The 25,700-nt window shown below is 46.5% G+C and overlaps 1 pseudogene; it reads right to left on the bottom strand.

The window, feature by feature from the left end:
- The window catches only part of LOC115141240 (forkhead box protein O3-like), a 38,393-nt pseudogene that overhangs the window by 2,981 nt on the left and 9,712 nt on the right, over positions 1-25,700 (bottom strand).

Genomic DNA, 25,700 nt, shown 5'->3' with positions numbered 1-25,700 from the left:
AGATTGATTCATTTAGAGTGCACATTACATTGTTCATCATATTATGTATATTAGCATTTTCACTGTTTAACACACTGAATCCCACCACTGCCACCAAACGTCACACTTCAGCTCTGGGTGAGGACAGCGTGTGACTTTCAGGCAATGAGTACGGGTCACCTTTGTGCGTGTCCCAGAACTCCTCATCTGTAGACATCAGCTGAATCAAGAACGCATATGACCCTTTTTCATGTGAAACAACTGTCTACTGGAGAAACTAGAGTTTCAGCGACTTTGACGACGTGCAACCTGCCAATCTGATCCCAAGCCTGCTGCTCCGTATTGATGACTGTTTAAAGGTTTATCTCACACACATTGATGCCACTGGGGAGTGTGTGGATTCCCCTTCCAAGAAGAGCTTCGCTGATCAATACGTACCAGACAGTTTGTGTTCATGCTTATAGAGCTGCTATCAACTCACCATCATGGGTCTACAAAATACTTACTGGTGCCTTGTCTGCCTACTAAACTGTAGACACCAGGGCCCAGTTTTTCTGAAGTTATCGATCCGAATTTCAACTATCGGATGTGATTGAATGCGTAGAAACAGAATGAATAGAATGGGTGTCTTTGTACAATCTATCAGGTGAGAGTGCCAATGATTGTCTGAACTGAAGACACTACGTCCACTTTATCTCTGTGAAGTGGAGGGTATCCCTCCCTCCTTCTCCTTCCCTCTGTCTCTTTCCTCTCCACTTCTTCTCCTCCGCCTGGTAGATGTACGCTAATCCCTGGTTCAATGTGCCTGGCTGGGGCTGGTGTTTGATGTGGCTGCCAGTCTGGCCCGCTCACCAGCCCCCCTCTCCCATGGCCTGAGTGTGGAGATGGATCGGATAGATTGAGCTAGGAGCTACCAGGAATAATGGATGGAGCCCACCAACCACCTCCTACCCACACAGACTCTCTCTATCACCGAATTCTCTTTCTGTCTCTCTATGACCCTCGCTCTTTCGCTCCATCACCTTCTCCCCTCCCTCGCCCTCTCTCTCCTTTTATCTCTGTCTCTCTTTTATCACCATTCTCTCTCTTTATAGCCTTCTCTACTCGAAGCTTTCTGCAACTTGTTGCTTCTCTTTCTTTTCATCCTCTTTCCTCCCTCTCTCCATGTCTCTTGTGTTTGTTAATAATATGCTGGAATCATTATTTACCTGCTGAGAGAATAGATTTTTTATTTTTTTTGTCAATGCCTTTCCCACATTTTTTTTTTGGGGGTACACTTAAATTCAATGATAAACTCTCAATAGATGACTCTGTTCATTCCCCTTCTCATTCCAAAAACAATTTGTAGGTGTATTAGACTTTTTCTTCAAGGGCAAGTGAAGGCCAAGTGAACAGTAAGAAATATTGATTGATTGACAACAGTTGTTCTGTTCTGCTTTTGCTGTAGGCGTTATTCTGAAACTTGAACGGCAAAATGAAACCAAAGCACCTAGTGTGGCTAAGCCTTACATTGGTACTATAGTACTATATTCCATTGTTTCAGATTGAGGTACATGTGGTGTAATTTAAGCGTTCATACTTTCAACGGCACCATTGTGTCGTACATCATTTGTATTCACGGCGAAGCGGCAGAGTCTGAGTATACACAAATCAAATTGTGGGGCACCAACTGAAAAGCGGCGACTGACTGAATCCAGGTGATCTGTGAATGCCTCCCTTCGGTTGCCTCGCTGTGACACCTCGAGCATTGGGTAACCATGGCAACTGTTGGTAAACGTGCAGGAGAGGGAGTATATGATATTGTGGTGGGTAGAGCAGGGAGGCGGGGGGATGGGGAGAGACGTTGGTTGTTTGATGCTGCAGCTCTCTCTCTAACTCTAAACAGCCTTTCTTTCATCTGGGCCGTGCCAGTCCGTGGGGGATGCCCGGGCGGCGGTTAGGGGCGGGCAACTACGTGCCTGCGCCGACTACTACCCTTTTCACACTATCGTGCCAACTGAAACTGTACTGTGTTTCTCTCACATATTTTCTTTTCACATTGATCTTTTCAGCACAGTTCAAGCAACTACGGTGGATACCCAGCCAGCTCAAACAGCCTGGCTCAGCAAGGTTTGGTCCGGGTACACCTGTCTCTCCCACACCAGAACATTACCTTATCAGATCATGACGAATGCTGTCCATCAAGTTAGATGACAGATTGATTGAAGGCCGAATGAAAATGAACCTCCTTCAATGGGACCGGACCAGGTTGAAGCCGCTACCGCGTATGATCTCTGATCTGTTCCAAACGTAGCATGTATGATCAAAAAAGGTCCCCCGCTATAGACTTGGGAGAGGGATTTGAACATCATCCCCAAGCCCTCTTTATCTGATGAATCCTGAATCCACCTGCTTAAGAGAGATTTAAGAGATTGCCTTCGTCCCAAATTGCTCACTATGCTCTATATAATGCACTACTTTTGGCCAGGGGCCATAGGGCTCTGGTCAAAAGTGGAGCACTATATAGGGAATATGGCACCATTTGGGACACAGGCATTGCGTGGGTAAGTCGACCATGATGGCGTAGTCAGCTAGCTGTTTGCTTCCTGTTTGCTGGCCTTTCTGTTTTGTTTTCAAACCCGGGGTTTCTCAGTAGTAGTCATCCTGTTTGGGCGTGGGTTTAGGGACTAAGAATAGCCCTGCCAGGTTACAGGTGTCCTTCCCTGTGTAGGAGTAGCCTAGCCCTGGCTTCTCGCCCAATCTTGGACTGAGTCAGGGGAAATATGGCCGGCCCATGCCCCTCTCACTCACGCCCCCAAAACAGGCAGTCGTAGGCAGCCGGTGCTAATCCCGCTTCATTCCGAGTAATCCCAGACAATTCCGGGCTAATCCTGGAGTTGATTCGGGGGCACTCCCAGCTGGGCGTCTCACACAGTCCACTGCCAGGTCATCGTGTGCACCGCGCGCAGCCTGGATACGGTATGAATCAATGGGAGGAGGAAGATGAAGGGGCAGACTAAGGAGATTCCTTTGTTAAGCACCCTGTCCATGTAAGACAATGAGAGGAAACGCCATGATCTACAAGGCCATGTAATACAACCACCCTTTCAATTTCCTATCTGACAGAGCTAAGTGGAATGCCTCACTCTGAGTTTGTTTACGGCAGAATAGAATGTTAAAAACGTTATAGTCTATTAAATATTCATAAAATGTTTCTGGCTTTGAGGAATAGACAAATGAAGGGTAGCACACAAAAACATAGAATGACAACGGAGCACACACTCCAAAACCCCTTGGTCCGGCAGCTATCTCATATTGAAATCGTTGCCAATTTATACAATACATAATGGTGGAAGGCAGAAATAATGACGTGAGATAGAGAGCTAACACACAAATGTATTGCCTGATCCCACCCGACTTAAGTGAACAGGCTGTGCGGTATATCAAAGGCTGTCAAATCAAACTTCTATGAATATGTAACTATCACAGAGTGGGTATTTAAGCAACAACAAACAGTGTGCAGTAGCCTTGCACTGTTATTTGTGAAAAGGGCATCTGTCCGATTATAGAACAATTGTAGCCAGTGGAAGACTGCCTAGCACATGCAAATATGATTAATAGAATGGCAAAGCCACTCAGACCACATCAAGTTCACAGAACACTCATGGGTACATTCAATATGGCAGCCGGTTCACCCGTCACATACGTAACATTGACTTGAATGGGAATGTCCTTTCTAGTAAATCTATTTCTGTGGTGTGGCACCCCGGTGGCCCCAGTGAGACAAATCGGCTTGAGCTCAACTCTCATTAGAGCCCACGATCCTGATACCTGACGTACATCTTCTTTATTCGCACCCCACCAAGCCACTCCACCACAGCACTCTTTGCCCACAGATTAAGCTTAAAACCTATTAGCACCCTCAAATCTGACACGTTCACACTCTTTCCAACACAGGTGGCCACAGGGGATTTTTCCTTTTCCCGAGACCGGGTACTACAAGACTTCCTGTTTTGGATCGACCAAGCTCTGTTCATGTTCCGAGAATGAAAAAAAAACGGGCCCTGGTCATTGTCGATAATTCCCCTCTCTTTCAAACCCTTTAATTTGCCCCTCAGCGTTCTGGCCATTCACATTGATTCCTGCTCAGTCCTCCCTCCACACACCCACTGAGTTTGATTTTGGATCTGGAGTAGGCAGTTCAACTTGGAGAATCGATTCAACTTAATAGCCTTCAATGGTAAGGTTTGGCTTTAGACACATCAAGGTCTGACTGTCTGTAGGAAGATATTCTATTGGACTAGCTTTGTGAAGGCGATATGGCTCCCTTTCCAATGTCCTTGCCCGAGGGTACCCCCGGCATTGCGTGAGTAGGGTGACAGTGCCCAGTTGCCCAGCCTGGCACAATGCCAATGTGTCCCCTCTGCCGCCACTCCCAGGGTAGCAATCTGCCGTTGAGACTGTGGTGAGCGGGGTGGTGGGGGCAATAGACCGTCTGGGTTGGCTTGACTGGCTGGCTGGCAAGGCGGGCAGCTGGGATAGAGGGTGTAAGGGGGGTAGTGGGGTGGGAGTGTGGAGGCATAGCGTGGAGCCCAGTGTGTGAGAACCCTCCGAGCCACACAATGGGCTGTCCTCAAAATGGGGCCCCTCTACCCCCCACATACTCACAAGAGGGGATAGACGAAACAGGTCAAACTGTTTAGGGCCCATCTTGTGGAGAGAGGGTGTGCTCATTCAAACAGAACCAAGTGATGAGCCCAAAGACAAGAGGGCTCACGTGGGAACGCCAAAAGAAACCACTCACCCGGTTCAAATAACTTAAAGGGTTGGATGACTGGCATGTTCGTTCTGCAAAGACGAGAATCTGTCTGGAAGCTATTTACCGCCATTCGCCATGTACTCAATCGGTGTTTATCAATCCCATTTCATACAGAAAGAAGCCATTATGCTCCTCTGCTGTCTATGGGTATCTCTTCATGGCACGCCATTCATTAGATAAGCACAAATCAAGGGGGACCAGGAGAGGTTCTGGCTGTGTTTATTGTGATGCCTGTTTGTGCATCTACAGAGGAGGGGGAGGTGGAGGCTCAAACACAAGCAGTTTTGTTCAGGCAAAGGAATGAGTTTTGTCAGCTAAGCCTGTCTCCAGGCTATTGATGGAAATTAGCACCGGCTAAATATTCGCTTCCAGTGATTGATGTCACGGCTCGGCTTGTCCCCCTTTGAAGGGAAATAAAGAATGTAGAGGCGCATAGATTAATGGGAATAGGGGGGTTGGTGCATTCAGCATTCTCTGTCTGCAGGGGTGGGGTGGAGTGGAGGGATGGGAGGGCTTCAAGGGGACTGAAGGGCCTAATGGTACCTAAAATATGGCTCTATACGTAACAAAGCGGATACGGCACGCTATCCCAAGTGGCACCGGTACAGACAGGAACACAGATCTTATTGCCTGCAAAGGAAGCCCAAAGTCAGACGATAATTAAAATCCCTTTAGAGGAGGAGAGCCTACTTTAAGGAGAGACAGATGGGCAGATGGACGAGCCTGTTTTCTGGACTGCGACCAAATTGAAAAGATTAACAAAAAAATAGACCTCTTATTAGGAGGTGAGAAACTAACTTAGCTGCCACACGCCACAGGGGCGGCTGGTAGCCTTACGGTTAAGAGCGTTGGGCCAGTAACCGAAAGGTTGCTGGTTCGAATCCCCGAGCAGACCAGGTGAAACCTCTGGTGGTGTGCCCTTGAGCAAGGCACTTAACCCTAACTGCTCCTCCTGTAAGTCGCTCTGGAGAAGATCCTCTGCTGAACGACAAAAAAAAAAGTAATCAAGCAATGCCATCAACATCGCCATGGTCCAATATATTTCCATAGTCACGGAACTATCAAGTAGGTCTAGTTGTGTAAATAGACATAGAACCTTAGCCATTAGAGGCTGACTAAGTCAAGTTTCCCCTCTTACGACAATACAAATCACTTTCAGAATTTCTATATCATCCCATACACCACTCAGTGCCATTCCAAAGGGAAAAGAGGGAAAGTCAACTGAGAGTTTGAGCTGCCATGTGCCATGGTGTCCACAGTCAGGAAGTCTGTGGGGAGAGGGTGTAAGGGATTCCTGCTTGGCTGTGTTCTAATTGTAGCCAGTTCCTGGCAAATCACTGCCTGTATACTTCTACAAGCACCAAGGGGGATGGTTAGCGGTTTGGAACTGCTGATCAAGAGCTGCACGAGCTTTGACGGCTAAAAATAGCCGCAAACAGATTAGCAGACCATCTGAGACCAGGATAGGGGATCGGAAAATCCACCAAGGAATGCCAGGATGGTCTTGGCGGTTTTCCAGTTGGCCGGCGTGAGGGGGACACGACATCTATGACACCCACGAGACGAAAGCCCCCGCCTGAGCTCGTAATCACATCTGACGCCCACGCCAAACGTGGGCAAGACCTGTGCCGGGGCGGGCACGTGCAAGAGGGTATGGTTTTCCACAGGGGCTATGGGAGGTAGACTTCGCTTTCCCCTGTGAGGGTTCACAAAACAGGTGTACGGGTTGGGCCACCTGTGGGGCATGCCACCTGCTCACAGCTCACACTTCGACCAAAGTCTGGGGATCCATCAGACTCACATTTTCCACTGGGCCTGCCATCATGCTATCATAAAGTCATGCACGTTTCTGGAGAGAGGCTTTTACAGCTTTTTTAATTTGATTTATTTTTGCAAGGAAGAGTAGGTGTGTGTGGGTGTGTGTGTGCGTGCGTGCGTGCGTGTGTGTGCGCATGTGCTTGTCTATTTATGTGTGTGCTTGAGTCAGGTCTTTTAACGGCCCACAGGCGGGCGGAGTGTGGATTTGATTATATAGAAACCACCCTCTGCCACATACAAAGAAACAGACGATGCAACAATGGACTCAATGCCGACGCGGTTATCTCCGCCTCTCACTCTCCACCATAATCTCCTTCATAATAACAACAATCTCATTTCCCGCATTCTAAAGGTCAGTACACACCTCTGATCAGACTTTAATAAACAGCATTCTCAGGGTTTCATATCGGCAGAGCAGGAAACTCATTCGGCAGCGGGTTGCCTTATGGCACGCAAAATTCATTGAACAGTCCCTTCAATTGCTTGCAATTTCATAGCGCAGAGACTAATGATATCATCGCAATCAGATGGAAGCGTCCAAAGATCCAGAAAGACACACGCGTGTACATGCACGAATGCATCTTAAGCAGGCAGGCACGCTGGAAGGCACGCTGGCAGGCACGCTGGCAGGCACGCAGGCAGGCACCCACACAGGCACACATAGTAGGGTAGCCATCATTACTTGTGAGGTACAGATGATCTGAAGACCAAAACTCAGCCATGTCTATACGTATATCGCATGTATCAGTCACGCAATAACACACAGATTCTCCCTCACACGTTCATCTTCTCACATAAACTGGCAAACAAAATATTCACATATGCCTCACACACACTCTCTCTCTCTCTCTCTCTCACACACACACACAAAGAGCCTGGCACAGTGGGCACGCTCATTACCACAATGCCAAGCTACTAGTTGCTAAGGAGACCTGTGGGAGAGGGAGGCTCCTTGTTTCCATAGCAGCCAGCCTGCTCCCTGCCAACTATCCCCCCCGAGGGAAAGGCAGCTAGGGAGAGAGGAGGGAGGGTGGGGGTGGGGAGGGGTGAAGTAGGGAGAGGTAGAGGGCACCCGTCTAATAGGGGAGAGGTGTTGGGGAACTTCATTAAACGCCCTGTGTACCACACCAACCACTGCTTCTCAACAATATACACCGCATGCTATACACTTACACTCAAGTCTACTTACTCAGAGATGCAGAGAGCTACACCCACCTATGGTGTATGCCTCTACATATGACATTGAAAAGGGTAAGTGTATATCCGGAATCATAGGTCAAGAAAAGGCCGCTATGGAAGGAAGGAGGGAAAATAGAGAAAGAGAACAAAGGAGGATCAAAGAGGGACTTGCATCTTGGTGAATGGAGAACGTTGGGGATCTTAATTTTGGAGGCATTGTAAACGCATTGTTACGGCCGTCTCTTTGAGCCTATGCGGTCGTCCAGTGTTCTAGATGACCTTTCGTAAGATAGGCGTCGGATGATTGGTTGAGCCTTCTGTGTGACATCACTCCGAGCCCATACCCAAACACAAAACAATGACGGCCAATTTCTCTCCCCTCGAATCTAAAACCAGTAGTAACCACCAACTTCACTGACCGTTATATCTAATATTCCCACACCCCAATAACATTGCAGCCGAGGAGGGCTTGTTAGCTAGTCACCTAAGCCATTTTCTTATAAAACAGCTCAGCTATCAATGCTAGCTAACTAGCTAACATTAGCTAGACTGCGTCTAGACTCGGGAGTTCAAGGGCACATAGACAGGTCACATAGGCTTCAGGAGACAGCTGGATAGATATGATTCCACCATGGGCAACAACAACTGGCTACTAGCTAGTTTTTACCTAAATATGTTCAATTCATAGTTAGTTTATCCACTGACCACTGCATTCAGCAGGATAGCTAAATTACTGAAACATAGCTAGCTAGCTCAGCCAACTAATCGCGAATTTCCTATTCTTTGATAGATTTGGGTCAACTTGCTCATATCAAGCAACAGACCGTTTGTTTAACGGTAAAAATAACATTTGTTTTATGAATGACCGGACAGTGAAACTAAAATAGATGTCAGCTAGCTGGTGAGACTTCAATTTATTTCACAATGAATTAAGCTGAAGCTGGGTTTCCCCAAGTCATTCGGTGCTTACTGCTCATCCCGGTGAGCAAGCTAAGCAGACAGCAAGAAGGCTCAACCAATCACCCAACGTAACGCATGAATATTAATGACTTTGCTATCCTACGAAAGGAAATGTCGCATCCAGTGAGCCCATTCCATCCACTTCCTGGAAATTCAGTCTATGAGAATGAACAAACAATGAATGATTTCAACTTCACATACTGTACAGCAATGCTGTATATCCAACCGTGCAGTACAACGGCTCAATGGGAACCTACTACACAACATACTCAAGCAAACATACTGTAGCAGCATTTCTGCACAAACCAAAAGCCAAACACTGGAGAGGAAGAGAGTGCTCATTCAGGACTTACTCATTCTTCAAGAGATTGCTGAAACGGAGTACAGATAGTGATATGGCCAAGCGATAATGCTGAATTCATAGGTACCTTGCCTTTTACACTAAAGTGCATTCACATACAGTAAGAGCGCTTTATATAGTGGACAATGTATGAACCATGTTGCTTCCATGGAAATGAAATGGATTCTATTTCTATGGTCGCTTGACTCTCAAGATTGGAAGTGCCAACCTACTGTATGAATGAGGGGCTTTATTGCCGAGTTTGATTCTCAACAGGGGGGGTGAAGGACACAGAACACCCTGTCTGCTGGGGTAACTTGTCTCACTGTCTAGATTAATGAGAGAAGGAGCGATACCACTCGGCTGTGAGTAAAGGAGGAAGAGAGGAATGGGGGATTTCACCCCTCCCCCTCTGTCTTCTCCATCCATTTCCCGAAACAAAAAGAGCCCAATTAGGTCAGTTTGAGTTGGTTTGAGTCTGGTGGTGTGTGTCTGTACATTTGTCTGTGTGTGTATGGGTGGGGTGGTGTGTGGTATATGGTAGAGAAAGGGGGGGGTCGTTCTCTCTATCGCTCACTCGTGTGGGAGAGAGAAGGGGAGAGCAGCCAACCACACAGAGATAGAGAGAGAGAGACAAACACACAACTCTACAGCCTAAGCGGGGCAAAACTTGCTCTCAGCTCGACGGGAGACGCTGAAATATTAATCAGTATGCTCCGGTCACACTCCTCTCCTCTGAATGCAATCGCTTCAAACCCCTTCCCTCCCTAATGAGTGGCTACGAGTGGGTTCATGAATGGCTAATGGACACAGATGGGGGGCTGATGGCGGGATAGATAGCGATGGGGGGGGGGGGTAAGTGAGGTATTGGGGAGGGGGATGTAGAGACATGCCGTGACCTTTTAAGAGGCTCCTGAAAACTTCATTAAGGATATCCCCACTATTCCACTTCTCGTTCACTTTTTCATCCTCCCTCTCCATCTCTCATTCTCTATCTCTCCCTCTGTTACCTTCCTCTCGTTCCTTCGTCTCTCTGTCTCTCCATCTCCCTTGCACTCCCTGTTGGTGCGTGCTGACTGATAACCCTCTTACCCTTCTCACCCACACAACCCCTCAGAGCTATACTGTACACTGAAGTTTCTGTTCTAGGGCTATTTAAGGGCACTACACCAAACGACACACTTATGCTTTAACGACGTTCATGTCAAAAAAAAATATTTGACCTTTATTTAACCAGGCAAGTCAGTTAAGAACATATTCTTATTTTCAATGACGGCCTGGGAACAGTGGGTTAACTGCCTGTTCAGGGGCAGAACGACCTTGTCAGCTCGGGGGTTTGAACTCGCAACCTTCCGGTTACTAGTCCAACGCTCTAACCACTAGGCTACCCTGCCGCCCCAAAATGTGCATACTGTACATGCAGGCAAACGTATAAATAACCTACCAACATTAAAACTGTAATAGTCTGAACGTTGTCTCCAAAACCCGTACATAGAAATGCCTCATATAGAATGTAAACATAGAAATGTCTCATATAGAATGTGGTCAGCTGTCGGGCTGTAGAGAAAACCACACAGTAGTAGCCCGAGAGTATCTGACAGTGATGCAGTTTTACTTCAAGACAGATATTCTCTCAGTAGAAAACCAATGCACTATTCCGGCCTTGTTGATTAGATGCGTAAAACCAAAAATGGCTAATAGATTTGGGATAAACCCCACACTGAAGAAAGCTTTATGCTGAGAAGTTTATGCACAATCCCTGATTCACTGAAGATACAAAATAAAGGGGAAAAGTAAAAAAAAAAAAGGGAAAACATTTAAATTCAGTTTATTTTCGGGACTACTTATTGACTGTGAACCGTGCAGTAACGTTTTGAAAGTAAGACCACTTCAAGCACTAATGAAATCCTAACTCCCCCTCAACATTCTCCTCAACTCAAAGTGTACGACACACAATCAGCAGCACCTGAAGATATCACGTTTAAAAAAAAAAAATTAAGTCAGGAGAGGATTAGTGAGCAGAAGAACGAGAAATGTGGGTTACTAAATCTTCCCAGGACCCGTGGCCGGATTAGGAGCGGCTGGAGTGGGCCAGCGTGCTAACGCACATGCACACACGCCCCTGCGTAATCCACTCGCTAATTGGAGGAGTGGGCTCCTATTAGGCCTATGACCTAATTCTTGACCTCCCTCTCAGCTGCAGTCATGGCTGGGCGGGCCACCGGATTACAGTTCGAGCGGGGAAATGAGACCTGGTTCATAGGGGACGTATAGTGTAGATCCATGTAAGATTGCATGGGGCTGTATGAGACTGTACGGATGAATGGGGTCATGCTGCATGGGGACGTATGGTCTATCAATGGATCTGGGTAGGGACGTATGGTCTATCTATGGGTCTGGGTAGGGACGTATGGGATTGTACGAGGCAGGCCGGGTTAGAGCAGCAAAACGAGACCTGGCTCACAGGGGGTGTACAGGGCTGTATGGGCTCATGCTGCACTCATATGTCTATCAGTACTGTTGAATGTGCTTCTATATATTTGGGTTAGCTGTATGTGGTTGTGCATGTGTGTGTGATGGTTCAAATATGCTCTCACGTGTTAATCAGCATCTTTGCGTGACATTGAATGTATGGTGCTTTCCATCTAGTGTGTGTGTGTGTGTGTGTGTGTGTGTGTTGCCTCTTCTCCTAGAAGGGGGCTGCAGAGTTTCCGCCTGAGTGGTACTGTCAGTGGGTATCACTCAGCCCGGCTGTGTGGCAAGACGCGTGGATCATTAGCAGAGATGGAGAGAGAGAGAGAAGGAGCAGAACGGAGGAGAGAATGAAGGGAGAGAGAGACTGAGTCGGGCAGCACGTCTTAATATCCGTCTTGAGAGCATTATACATGGCACTGCACTCTCCTCTCAGTCACGCAATCACCCCGCCGTAAAAGCAGACTCAGCCCCCCTTTTCTCCTCTGTCACTCTCTCTCCCTCCACCTGCCCCCCCCGCCCTGTCTCTTATTCACTCTCTCTCCCTCCACCTGCCCCCCTCGCCCTGTCTCTTATTCACTCTCTCTCCCTCCACCTTCCCCCTCGCCCTGTCTCTTATTCACTCTCTCTCCCTCCACCTTCCCCCCCCTCGCCCCTGTCTCTCATTCACTCTCTCTCCCTCCACCTGCCCCCCCTCGCCCTGTCTCTTATTCACTCTCTCTCCCTCCACCTGCCCCCCCCTCGCCCTGTCTCTTATTCCCTCTCTCTCCCTCCACCTGCCCCCCCCTCGCCCTGTCTCTTATTCACTCTCTCTCCCTCCACCTTCCCCCCCCTCGCCCTGTCTCTTATTCACTCTCTCTCCCTCCACCTTCCCCCCTCGCCCTGTCTCTTATTCACTCTCTCTCCCTCCACCTGCCCCCCCTCGCCCTGTCTCTTATTCACTCTCTCTCCCTCCACCTGCCCCCTCGCCCTGTCTCTTATTCCCTCTCTCTCCCTCCACCCCCCTCGCCCTGTCTCTTATTCACTCTCTCTCCCTCCACCTGCCCCCCTCGCCCTGTCTCTTATTCACTCTCTCCCTCCACCTGCCCCCCTCGCCCTGTCTCTTATTCACTCTCTCTCCCTCCACCTGCCCCCCCTCACCCTGTCTCTTATTCACTCTCTCCCCTCCACCTGCCCCCCCCTCGCCCTGTCTCTTATTCACTCTCTCTCCCTCCACCTGCCCCCCTCACCCTGTCTCTTATTCACTCTCTCTCCCTCCACCTGCCCCCCCTCGCCCTGTCTCTTATTCACTCTCTCTCCCTCCACCTGCCCCCCCTCGCCCTGTCTCTTATTCACTCTCTCTCCCTCCACCTGCCCCCCTCGCCCTGTCTCTTATTCACTCTCTCTCCCTCCACCTGCCCCCCCTCGCCCTGTCTCTTATTCACTCTCTCTCCCTCCACCTGCCCCCCTCGCCCTGTCTCTTATTCACTCTCTCTCCCTCCACCTGCCCCCTCCCTCGCCCTGTCTCTTATTCACTCTCTCTCCCTCCACCTGCTCCCCCTCGCCCTGTCTCTTATTCACTCTCTCTCCCTCCACCTGCCCCCCCTCGCCCTGTCTCTTATTCACTCTCTCTCCCTCCACCTGCCCCCCTCGCCCTGTCTCTTATTCACTCTCTCTCCCTCCACCTGCCCCCCTCGCCCTGTCTCTTATTCACTCTCTCTCCCTCCACCTGCCCCCCTCGCCCTGTCTCTTATTCACTCTCTCTCCCTCCACCTGCCCCCCCCTCGCCCTGTCTCTTATTCACTCTCTCTCCCTCCACCTGCCCCCCTCGCCCTGTCTCTTATTCACTCTCTCTCCCTCCACCTGCCCCCCTCGCCCTGTCTCTTATTCACTCTCTCTCCTCCACCTGCCCCCCCGCCCTGTCTCTTATTCACTCTCTCCAAATCTCTTCCCACATCATTCACTCCGTTCATTCACCTTATCTTCATTATCTCTTTTTTGCCTCTCTTGCTCCAAATGATCGCTCCCACTTCTCTAGATTGCTGGCGTGTCATTTTCTTCTTCACTTGTTCCATGTTCTCCAACTCTGGAGCCTCCACATTCATTTCTTCTCTTTCCCGCTCTCCATCAGTGTCACTTGCCTGCGCTTTCGTCCATGGCGCTATGTAGCTACTGGCCTATGTCTTCAGATGTAGACACAGACTGACACAAAGACACACACGTCTCTGCTACAGACTTTCACTCCTCATCCGTTTTCCCAATCTGTCTCTGATCTCCTTCACTGGGCACAGCCCCAGTGCAGAGATGTCCTATGCTAAATATTGAAAACAACATGGATGACATTTACTAGGATAATGGTAAACATTTGACTGTATCCTTCTATAGAGCTGGGTCGTGTTCATTAGGTACCAAATGGAAGAAAATAGACTGAAACAGGGAAGGACTACGTGGAGTTATCCAACAAGAAACAGTCATTTAGGTTTTCTGTTGCAAAATGCATTTTCTGCAGCGTGTCATAATGAACACTACCCAGGACCCATATAAGCACGGCACCATTTGTCCCTCATACAATGGTGGCTTGCGTGCTTAGCGGGTTAGGCGGTTGAATAACTTCTTTGCGTACATCTGTTGCTGGTAGCGTTAGCATTTTAACACACAAACAGATGATGGGATGCTGCATTTGTCCCTATAAAGAATGTGTGAGACCAGCACAGAGCTGCCTAGCGTGGCTCAGCGTTAGCCTTGCTAACGCGGGAGGATAGCGAGACTAAGCGATGCAAACTGGCCCGATGCCAACAGTGCTCTGAAACAGACTGAAGCCTCAGATGACATGCAGACAGAAATTAGACGCGTGTACGGCCCACTCACTGCTCGGGGACCACGTGACCGCACAGATGCAAATGGGGCTGGGTGGATAGAGGACAGAGGGTTTTGGCAAGTAGGCTATAAGACTGTTGGAACAGTGTATTTGAGGGATGACTGAGGAAAAGATGGAATGATAGAGTGGCTAGCGACGGAGTGTGAAAAGGTGGGTCAATGAAAATCTGAAGCAGCCTAGACGTCTCATGTACAAGACAGGCAATCACATTGAGATTGCACACACTCACGTCCAAACATACACACACACACACACACACACACACACGAGTAACACAACCCAACGACCTCTCCCTTATGACAGAAATACCATAATCACACACACATACAGTACATAACGCAACAACCAAACAATCTCTCCCTTATGACAAACATACATTCATAACATTCAGACACACACGCACAACTTCAGCTACACACACACCTTAACCTCAGCAATGTGGTCCTGCGCGCACGCACACACACACACACACACACACACACACACAAACCCCCCTCTCTTCTACACCACTGATGTATTTGCCTCCCCTGTTGGTCCGTCTGCATGGATCACTTGTAAGTATTTGAGAAAATAATTTTGCTAAGCTGATTGCTAAAGGGGGGGGGGGGGACAAATTAACGTTGCACAACTGCATAAAACCTTCTTGGGTCATGCTCTCCCTTATGTAATAGTGTGTGTCTGAGTTCCCGAAATACCACTCCCCCACCCGACACACACACAGCCCCCGCCTCTCCCCATTCACCCATTCTGTTCTAATTGAGGGATCTTTTTTCGGAAGCTGTTATTGCTCTCATTTAATGATTTATTTTGTCGGGAAGCACTGAGCAATCTGGTGGGATAAGATACGTTGTGTGTGTGGGTGTGGTTTGACAGTAACTGTAACATACAGTATGTGTGTGAGTGAGTCTAGACCAGAGTAGAACTTGAGTGAAATGAGGTATATGTGAAGGGAAGGAGTGTCTGTGTGTGCCTGTGGTTTTGTTTATTTGCACGAAAGTAGGCTATATACTGTGTGTGAATTTTACAGTGAACATGTGATCTTGCGGGTGTATGTGTCTATGCATGTGTGTGTGTTAGTTTAAATAGCCTTGTGGGTACCAGAAGTCCTCATAAGGATAGTAAAACAAGGACAATTCTGACAAGTGGGGACATTGTGTCGGTTAGGTTTAGGGTAGGGTTACAATTAGGGTTACAATTAGGGTTAGGTGTTACGGTTAGGTTTAGGGTAGGGTTACAATTAGGGTTAGGGGTTACAGTTAGGTTTAGGGTTACAATTAGGGTTAGGGGTTACGGTTAGGTTTAGGGTAGGGTTACAATTAGGGTTAGGGGTTACGGTTAGGTTTAGGGTTACAATTAGGGTTACAATTAGGGTTAGGGGTTACGGTTAGGTTTAGGGTAGGGTTACAATTAGGGTTACAATTAGGGTTAGGGGTTACGGTTAGGTTTAGGGTTAGGGTTACAATTAGGGTTAGGGGTTACGGTTAGGTTTAGGGTTAGGGTTACAATTAGGGTTAGGGGTTACGGTTAGTTTTAGGGTTAGGGAAAATAGGATTTTGGATGGGAAGCAATTCTTTGGTCCCCACAAGGATAGCAATACAAAACTGTGTGTGTGTGTGTGTGTGTGTGTGACTGTATGAGTTTCTGAGTGCAGTGGGAGTGCACTAATGGACGCACACTTGAGCTGAAGTGCGCAGAGTAGCTGAAGTGCAGCCAAGTCTGGCTTCCAGTCCTGCTTGGAAGCTCTAATCCACTCATCTCCCTCTCCTTCTCTGTCTCTTCGTCTGCTCTCTCTCTCTCTCTCTCACACACACACATGTATGGTTCTTTTCTGGGTACATCAGACTGGATACAGAGCTGAACCTACCGCTATATCAGCCAACTGTAACCCTAGCCTGGCTGTCCATAGCCTGTGAACTGTAACCCTAGCCCTAGCCTGTGTCCATCAATGATGGACACGCCTGTGGTCACAGGCAACTATAGCAACCATAACTCCCCCCAAACTCCCTGTGGAAATGTCAGTCAGATACAGCCAGAGACCAGAGACAACTCTAAGACCGGCATTTCGGGAGAAGAAAAGAGAGGCGTTTATATCACGCTCGTTTTAGTAATAAAAGAATGACTGAAGAGAGAGGAGGAAGGAGAGACGAAACAGGACATCAAAAGAGGATGAAAGGAGAGGGAATAAATGAGCGAGGGATGGCGAAATGAGTGCTAAAAGGTGGTACTTTTGAGAGAAGGAATGAAAGTGACTGAAAGTGTGAAATAGAGCAAGAGAGGAAAGGAAGTGAAGGGATTGAGTGACAAGAACTGGGTGTGTGAGAGAAGAAAAGCCCAAAATACGAGAGAAAGGGAGTCAAAAGGAGTGGGAGAAAAAAGCTAGAGAGAGAAACACAGGGAGATCGAGACAGAGAGAGAGAAAAAAAACCTCTCCCTCAACCTGATCAAGACAATGGAGATGATTGTGGACAGCAGGAAAAGGAGGACCGAGCACGCCGCCATTCTCATCGACGGGGCTGTAGTGGAGCAGGTTGATAGCTTCAAGTTCCTTGGTGTCCACATCACCAACAAACTAACATGGTCCAAGCACACCAAGACAGTCGTGAAAAGGGTACGACAAAACCTATTCCCCCTCAGAAGACTGAAAAGATTTGGCATGGGTCCTCTGATCCTCAAAAGGTTCTACAGCTGCACCATCGAGAGCTGGTTGCATCACTGCCTGGTATGGCAACTGCTCGGCCTCCAACCACAAGGCACTACAGAGGGTAGTGTGAATGGCAGTACATCACTGGGGCTAAGCTTCCTACCATCCAGGACCTCTATACCAGGTGGTATCAGAGGAAGGCCCTAAAAATGGTCAAAGACTCCAGCCATCCTAGTCATAGACTGTTCTCTCTGCTACCGCACGGCAAGCAGTACTGGAGCGCCAAGTCTTGGTCCAAGAGGCTTCTAAACAGCTTCTACCCCCAAGCCATAAGACTCCTGAACATCTAATCAAATGGCTACCCAGACTATTTTCATTGCCCCCCCACCCACCCCCTCTTTTACACCGCTGCTACTCTCTGTTATTATCTATGCATTGTCACATTAATAACTCTACCTACATGTACATATTACTTCAATTACCTTGACTAACAGGTTGACTCTGTACCGATTTGATTTGAGCAAGACAGACAGACACAGAGAGAGACGCATGCAGAGAGACTGAAACTGAGGGAGACAGACGTGCTGGGTTCATTCTGGTCTATCTGCTGGTCTGAGTTCAGCCCTCCTCATAGGGTCAGAATTCTAAACATTGGGCCCCGCGTCCTGACCTACAATCATCCCCCTGACACACAAATCCTGCTGGCCACCGCTAACCTCCCTCACCACCCCTGCTGCTACAGTCCCGACTTGGGTTGGAAAATTCCCCAAAATGTCTCGTTTTTGTTTTTGTTCAAAATAATTCCAGTTTGGGGAATTCCATCAAGAGTTAATTCCCTGCCCATTCCAGGAATCCTTCAAAGAGGAAAAAACAGCGAACTTTGGAAACATTTTGGGATTTTTGCAACTATACCCCTACCCCCAGTGAACAGCACCCCAATGTAGTACCATAGGCTGAAGTTGGGATTAGATACATATCCAAGATCCAATTTGTGCCCTTCTCCCCAGGTGCATAAAACTGTTTCTGAGGGCAACTTGTACCTGCAGTGACCCAGCTGACCATCAACAGCCAAATCCATCTACTGCATGGGCGGAAGTGGGCTACATACAGCTGTACATGAATAGCCAGTAACCATTAGCATAACAAGCAGACTGTAATGGTTCTCAGCCCTGGTCTCCTCTTCACTCTCATATCCACCTGTCAACGATACGTCAAGGTTCTGTCAACGGTAACTACATTTCCCTTTGTGATACAGCCCTCTTCATCCCCCTTTAGAGCGGTTATCTGTCCAGCCACGTGGCTGCGGGAACCTTAGATAAGCTGATAGACGGCTCACACACACACTGATAGAAGGCCCAGACACACGCACACACACACTGATAGATGGATGGCCCAGATACACACACACACACGCAGGCAGGCAGACAGACAGACAGGCAGACAGACAGACAGGTTGAGAGGGGTGGGACAGACGTGGACACGCCACCTCAAACTGGCCAAAGATGGGAGTGTCACCCACCCAGCCTCTACTCTCTCCCCTCCTTGCTCTTCTACTTTCCTCCCTCACTCTCTCTCCCTCTCTCTTTCCCCATTCTCTCCCTCATCAATCACTGCATACAGGGAATGCAAACAAATGGAGTTATGAAATATGAAACATGACCACCCAGGATTTCTGCGCTCATTTTTTTTGTGGCTCTGAGAGAAATATGGCTTCCAGTGTACAGCATCTCCATATGTAGACTGAAGAGAGAACCATACATGTTTTTAATGTAACATCCTTTTCTTACTTTATTTATTAAATAAATGATAAACATTGAAAAAAAATGTATAAAGCAACACCACCCTCATGTCAGCAAATGTTTGATCATTCAAATGCAAATATGACAGGTTCATGGCCATTATTCTGTGTTCTCAATGGGGATTCCGCTCCACACAGTCATAAAGAAGGACAAAAGACTGAACAGGAAAACCATCAGTGAGTACATTATGTAAATGACAGTGTTGCATTACAGAAAAGCTCATTTCATCACACTGTACAATGAATACCAAGATCGTTTTATCATAACAACAATAAAGACTGGAAAAAGCCTTAATGGGACTCAGGGTCGAGTTGCCTTACATAAAACACATGTCAGCATTCTAAACATCAACACACTGTAGGCATGTATCACTAAATCAATCATAACAATGCATGACATTCCACAAACGTTGCTAGAGAAATATAGAAATGCTCATCTGATCTGTAAGTAAGTGTAAATAGTAGGTTTGTGATATTCCGTGGACAGTAAGAGGAGGTGTACAGTGTAGAGGTCGACCGATTATGATTTTTCAATACCGATACCGATTATTGGAGGACCCCAAAAAAAGCTGATACCGATTAATCGGACGTTATTTTGTATTTATTTGTAATAATGACAATTACAACAATACTGAATGAACACTTATTTTAACTTAATATAATACATCAATAAAATCAATTTAGCCTCAAATAAATAAAGAAACATGTTCAATTTGTTTTAAATAATGCAAAAACAAAGTGTTGGAGAAGAAAGTAAATGTGCAATATGTGCTATGTAAAAAAGCTAACGTTTAAGTTCCTCGCTCAGAACATGACAACATATGAAAGCTGGTGGTTTCTTCGAACATGAGACTTCAATATTCCAAGGTAAGAGGTTTTAGGTTGTAGTTAATATAGTATTTATAGGACTATTTCTCTCTATACCATTTGTATTTAATTTTCCTTTAACTATTGGATGTTCTTATAGGCACTTTAGTATTGCCAATGTAACAGTATAGCTTCCGTCCTTCTCCTCGCCCCTACCTGGGCTCGAACCGGGAACACATTGACAACAGCCAACCTCGAAGCATCGTTACCCATCACTCCACAAAAGCAGAGCAAGGGGAACAACTACTCCAAGTCTCAGAGCGAGTGATGTTTGAAACGCTATTAGCGCGCACCCCGCTAACTATCTAGCCATTTCACATCGGTTACACCAGCCTAATCTCGGGAGTTGACAGGCTTGAAGTCATAAACAGTGCAATGCTTGAAGCATTGCGAAGAGCTGCTGGCAAAATGCACTAAAGTGCTGTTTGAATGAATGCTTACGAGCCTGCTGCTGCCTACCATCGCTCAGTCAGACGGCTCTATCAAATATCAAATCATAGACTTAATTATAAGTCTAAATATTGCTGTTACATAGTGCAACCATCAATGTTATGTCATAATTACGTAACATTCTGGCAAATTAGTTCGCAACGAGCCAGGCGGCCCAAACTGTTGCATATACCCTGACTCTGCTTGCAATAAACGCAAGAGAAGTGACACAATTTCGCCTGGTTAATATTGCCTGCTAACCTGGATTTTTTTAGCTAAATATGCAGGTTTAAAAATATATACTTCTGTGTATTGATTTTAAGAAAGGCATTGATGTTTATGGTTAGGTAAAGTCTTTTTTGCAAATGCACTTTGGTTAAATCATCCCCTGTTGGGTGAAGTTGGCTGTCTTTGTTAGGAAGAAATAGTCTTCACACAGTTCGCAATGAGCCAGGTGGCCCAAACTGTGGCATGTACCCTGACTCTGTTGCAAGAGAAGTGACATAATCTACCTAGTTAAAAGAAATTCATGTTAGCAGGCAATATTAACTAAATATGCAGGTTTAAAAATATATACTTGTGTATTGATTTTAAAAAAGGTATTGATGTTTATGGTTAGGTACACATTGGAGCAACGACAGTCCTTTTTCGCGAATGTGCACAGCATCGATTATATGCAACGCAGGACACGTGAGATAAACTAGTAATATCATCAACCATGTGTAGTTAACTAGTGATTATGATTGATTGATTGATTGTTTTTTATAAGATACGTTTAATGCTAGCTATAGCAACTTACATTGGCTTCTTCCACATAGCCTGGTTCCTCTCTAGGTTTCTTCCTAGGTTTTGGCCTTTCTAGGGAGTTTTTCCTAGCCACCGTGCTTCTACACCTGCATTGCTTGCTGTTTGGGGTTTTAGGCTGGGTTTCTGTACAGCACTGAGATATCAGCTGATGTACGAAGGGCTATATAAATACATTTGATTTGATTTGATTTCTTACTGCATTCGCGTAACAGGCAGGCTCCTCGTGGAGTGCAATGTAGTTAGAACATTGGACTAGTTAACTGTAAGGTTGCAAGATTGAATCCCCGAGCTAACAAGGTAAAAATCTGTCGTTCTGCCCCTGTACAAGGCAGTTAACCCACCGTTCCTAGGCCGTCATTGAAAATAAGAAGGTGTTCTTAACTGACTTGCCTAGTTAAATAAAGGTTAAAAAAATGACGGCAGGAGGAGAACAGGAGAGAGCTGGGTGAATATTGGAGGCAGAGAGTCAAACCTGGGTTCAAATACTATTCAAAATCATTTCAAATACTTTAGCTGGGCTTGATTGAGCTTGCCTGACACAATGGCACCAATGAAACAGACTAGCTCAAACGCTCTAAGTATTTGAACGATTTCAAAGTATTTAAACCCAGGTTTACTGAAGGCAGAGTGAATATGAGGGCTGTGCTAGGAGTCTATACACAGTGGGTCTGCTGCCTTGCCTGAGTGGAGCAGGCTGCCTGCAATTAAGGTGAAATCAGGGAGAAATCTGCACTGCCTTGATAATGAGCCTCGTCTGAATTATTAATGAGAAGCCGTTCCCCCGGGGAACTGAACCCCTACTGAGCTCATCAGACGCATGTGAGCACTCTCTCTCTCTCTCACACACACACACACACACACACACACACACACACACACACACGCGCACACACGCGCACACACGCGCACACACGCGCACACACGCGCGCGAGCACAGACACATGCATGTAAGCGCACACACACCGAGGTATACAGTACGTGCACACATATACATAATACCACAGGAGGTTGGTGGCACCTTAATTGGGGAGGACGGGCTCGTGGTAATGGCTGGAGCGGAACGAGTGGAAAGATATCAAACACATGGTTTCTATGTGTTTGCTGCCATTCCATTTGTGCAGTTCCAGCAATTATTAAGAGCCATCCTCCCTTCAGCAGCCATCCACTGCATGAAACACATTGACACTCACCCAAGCAGACACACGTGTACAGAGCCACGCATGTATCCACAGACTCAAGCTCACCGACTCAATCATAGACAGACCAAGTTACTCCCAAGCACCGACAACATTTCATTTCACAATAGCAATATGTTATCAGCTGCTGCGTGGACATTTGTGATTTATCCATGTAGTGAAATGGGCTCTACAAATCAAATGTATTGTTTTTCATGTTCAAGAAAGAAGAACGGGAACGGATATCCAAATGAATAGCTCCCAAACCAACCCACACGCAAGTCAAAGGGCTCGTCCGTAAGCATTTCACAGTAAAGTCTACACCAGTTGTATTCTGCGCACGTGACAACTACAATTTGGATTGAATTCAGCAGAAGGGAGCTTGATGTGGAGCTTGAAATCGACTTGAAGGACATCGTTGCTAATATTTGAGTCACTCCCACTGAGACTCTTCTCCTACGGACAAACAAGATGGCTAACAATGTACATACATTCTCTGAACCACATACAATGGAACTATAACCACAAATAAACTGCAAAAAAAGTCAATTAGACTGGACTCTGTATTTCAGTTCAAAGAGTTGTCTTACCACCTTCACATTCACGTACACACACAACACACACACATCTACATTCACCAAATCCTCCAAAACAAAGCCTTTTGGTGAGCGAACACAAGCCAAGTGGAAGGATAAATATTTGGTTTGGGATGAAAATAGAGCTGAGGGACTGACCACATCCACATCCAGCTTTTATTGGGCACAATACAAAACCACCGAAAGGACTAGCACTCAGTGTCTCTTTCTACTTGTTGTTTCGTTGGAATATAGGCCTAGTTGCGGATGCCTGCCGATAACTCATTGTGCAGCCAGTCAGTTAGCTGGATGGTTGGATCATGATGTATACAGAGAGCAACACAAAAGCAGGCCTCCCCCTCTTCCCTCTTTACTTCCCCATCCAACCCTGGCAGGGTAGAGAGAGAAATGTAGAAAGAGATGTGCTTTCTCAGAGGATCCAACATTGGCCCAATGCTGAGAACAGAACCCCCCTCCCCCATCATCCCTTCCTTCCCTTGACTGTGGACGTTCCAAACTCATAAAGTGCCTCGGCACACCAAGTCCCAGGCTGTAAAAGGCATCAGCAAAAGCATTTGACTCTTACCAAACAATGACACACCTCCCCAAAGAGCCAATCCACCACAAGTCCAGCAAGTTTCAAAACAAAGAAAACTACCACATCTACAATACTTTTCCCTCTCATCATACCCCCACCCCACCCCACAGGCCTCACCACCAAGAACACAGTGTTCTTCCATGGGTGGTGCTCCAAGGCACATGGATAGTGTGTGTGTTTGTGCGCATGTAGGTATGCATGGTAGGAGCCAGCCCAGTCAGAGGGTGATGATGAGACGCTGCAGGAATGAAGATCCACTGAGTCATATTTTGTATTTATTTTGAAATGAGCAGAGTCCACGTCCTAAAGACCTAGCCTGACTCACAACACTGCCTGAGAAAACTAGAGAAAAGGGGGTTTAGTGTGGTAAGTCTCAACATGGAAACCCTCCAAGTGAGTGACCCTATGTAACTAGGGTTGCGTCCCAAATGGCATCCTATGCCCTACATAGTGTACTACTTTTGATCAGAGCTCTATGGGACCTGGTCAAAAGTAGTGCACTAGAAAGGGAATAGAGTGCCATTTCCAACATATTTTGAATGATACAGTTAAGGTTTGGGATGGTGTTCAAATTGAGGGCCTAGTATTTGCAAAGGATCGGAAACCTTCCGGGGAATTTGGGGAATTTTGCTTAAATTCATCAAAAAAGTTAGCTTATAACAGTTAACATTTTTGTGGGATACACTTAAGGCAATTCTAGGTCTTGTTGCATATTTTGGATAAACTATCCCCAATTCAAAACCCTCTGCACGCACAGTGCATTCTTCCCTCACATGTGCAGTGCACTTTTCCATCACATGTACAGCTGATTCTCAAGATCTTGCACACTAATGAGATACTATTGAGCCCACATTATGACACTGTCTGAGCCAAGGACTACATACTTTCTGGTAAATTGTGGTTACAATACTGGGTGGGGTGAATATATTTTATTTTATTTGACATACATTATGTTTTGTTAACTAGTAATTAGTAGCCTACAGCAAAGTGTGTATAAATAATTTCTATCTTGTTAACAATTTCTGCTAGTTAGTTTTTACTAGCATGTGGTTTTAGCTTGTTTGAGCCTGCTAACTGAGGAGTGTTAATCCACCTGTTTCCATACATATTTCATTTTAAAACATGTATCTTACAAAGGAGTTGTTTAATCTAACTGCTTATCTATTTATCTGTACATAGAATAGTACTCACTTTACTCATTTTTTTCTAATCTTTACAGGAAAATGCCACGGGCACTATGTGATGTGTGGAGAAATTACACTGCAGCTAATGTAGAAGGAAAAGCTGTGCACATTTGCAAATACTGTGCCAAATCATATGTGAAGAATGCAACAAAGATGTAGAATCGTCTGGCCAAGTGCATAAAGTTCCCTCAGCGCTCACAACAAGCAACATCTGACAAAAGTCCCTCTACTTCTATTCGAGGTGAAAATGATGAATCAGACACCTTATCGATAGCATCAGCTCATGGTCCTCCTGGAATCAGAAGTTTTTTTGACTCATGGGAGGAATGTAGTCAGAGAAATGCTGATGAATGTCTTGCTCAAGCTGTGTATACAACTGGTTCACCTTGATGCTCACAGGCAATATGTATTGGAAGAGATTTCTGAATGTCCTTTGACCAGCATACACCCCTCCAACCAGACATGCTTTATCTACTCATTTGCTGGATGCAGAGTAAAACAGAGTTCAAGTGAAGGTCAAGCATATCACAGAGAAAGCAGACTGTGTTGTAATCATCTCTGATGGTTGATCGAATGTTTGTGTGCAAGGAATAATTAACTACACAATCTCCACCCCTCAACCAGTATTATACAAGAGCACAGACACAAGGGACAACAGACACAATGGTATCTACATTGCAGATGAGCTGAAGGCAGTCATCAATGACCTTGGACCACAGAAGATATTTGCACTGGTGACAGACAATGCTGCGAACATGAAGGCTGCTTGGATCTACCCTCACATCACACCCATTGGCTGTGCTGCTCATGCATTGAATCTGCTCCTCAAGAACATCATGGCACTAAAAACAATGGATTCACTCTACAGGAGAGTCAAGGAAATGGTTAGGTATGTGAAGGATCATCAAGTTATAGCAGCAATCTACCTCACCAAGCAAAGTGAGAAGAATAAGAGCACCACATTGAAGCTGCCCAGCAACACCCGTTGGGGTGGCGTTGTCATCATGTTTGACAGTCTCCTGGAGGGGAAGGAGACTCTCCAAGAAACGACCATATCAGTTTGACGATATAGACAGTCCCATTAAGAGGATCCTCCTGGATGAAGTATTTTGGGAGAGAGTGGTAAGCAGCCTGAAACTCCTGAAACCTATAGCAGTAGCCATTGGACGGATTGAGGGAGACAATTCCATCCTGTCTGATGTTCAGACTCTGCTTGCAGATGT

Source organism: Oncorhynchus nerka, linkage group LG14 (genome assembly GCF_034236695.1).
Source record: "Oncorhynchus nerka isolate Pitt River linkage group LG14, Oner_Uvic_2.0, whole genome shotgun sequence".
NCBI classification, from domain to species: domain Eukaryota; kingdom Metazoa; phylum Chordata; class Actinopteri; order Salmoniformes; family Salmonidae; genus Oncorhynchus; species Oncorhynchus nerka.
Note: the sequence above shows the minus strand (reverse complement) of the source record. Positions and strands in the feature narration are given on the sequence as shown.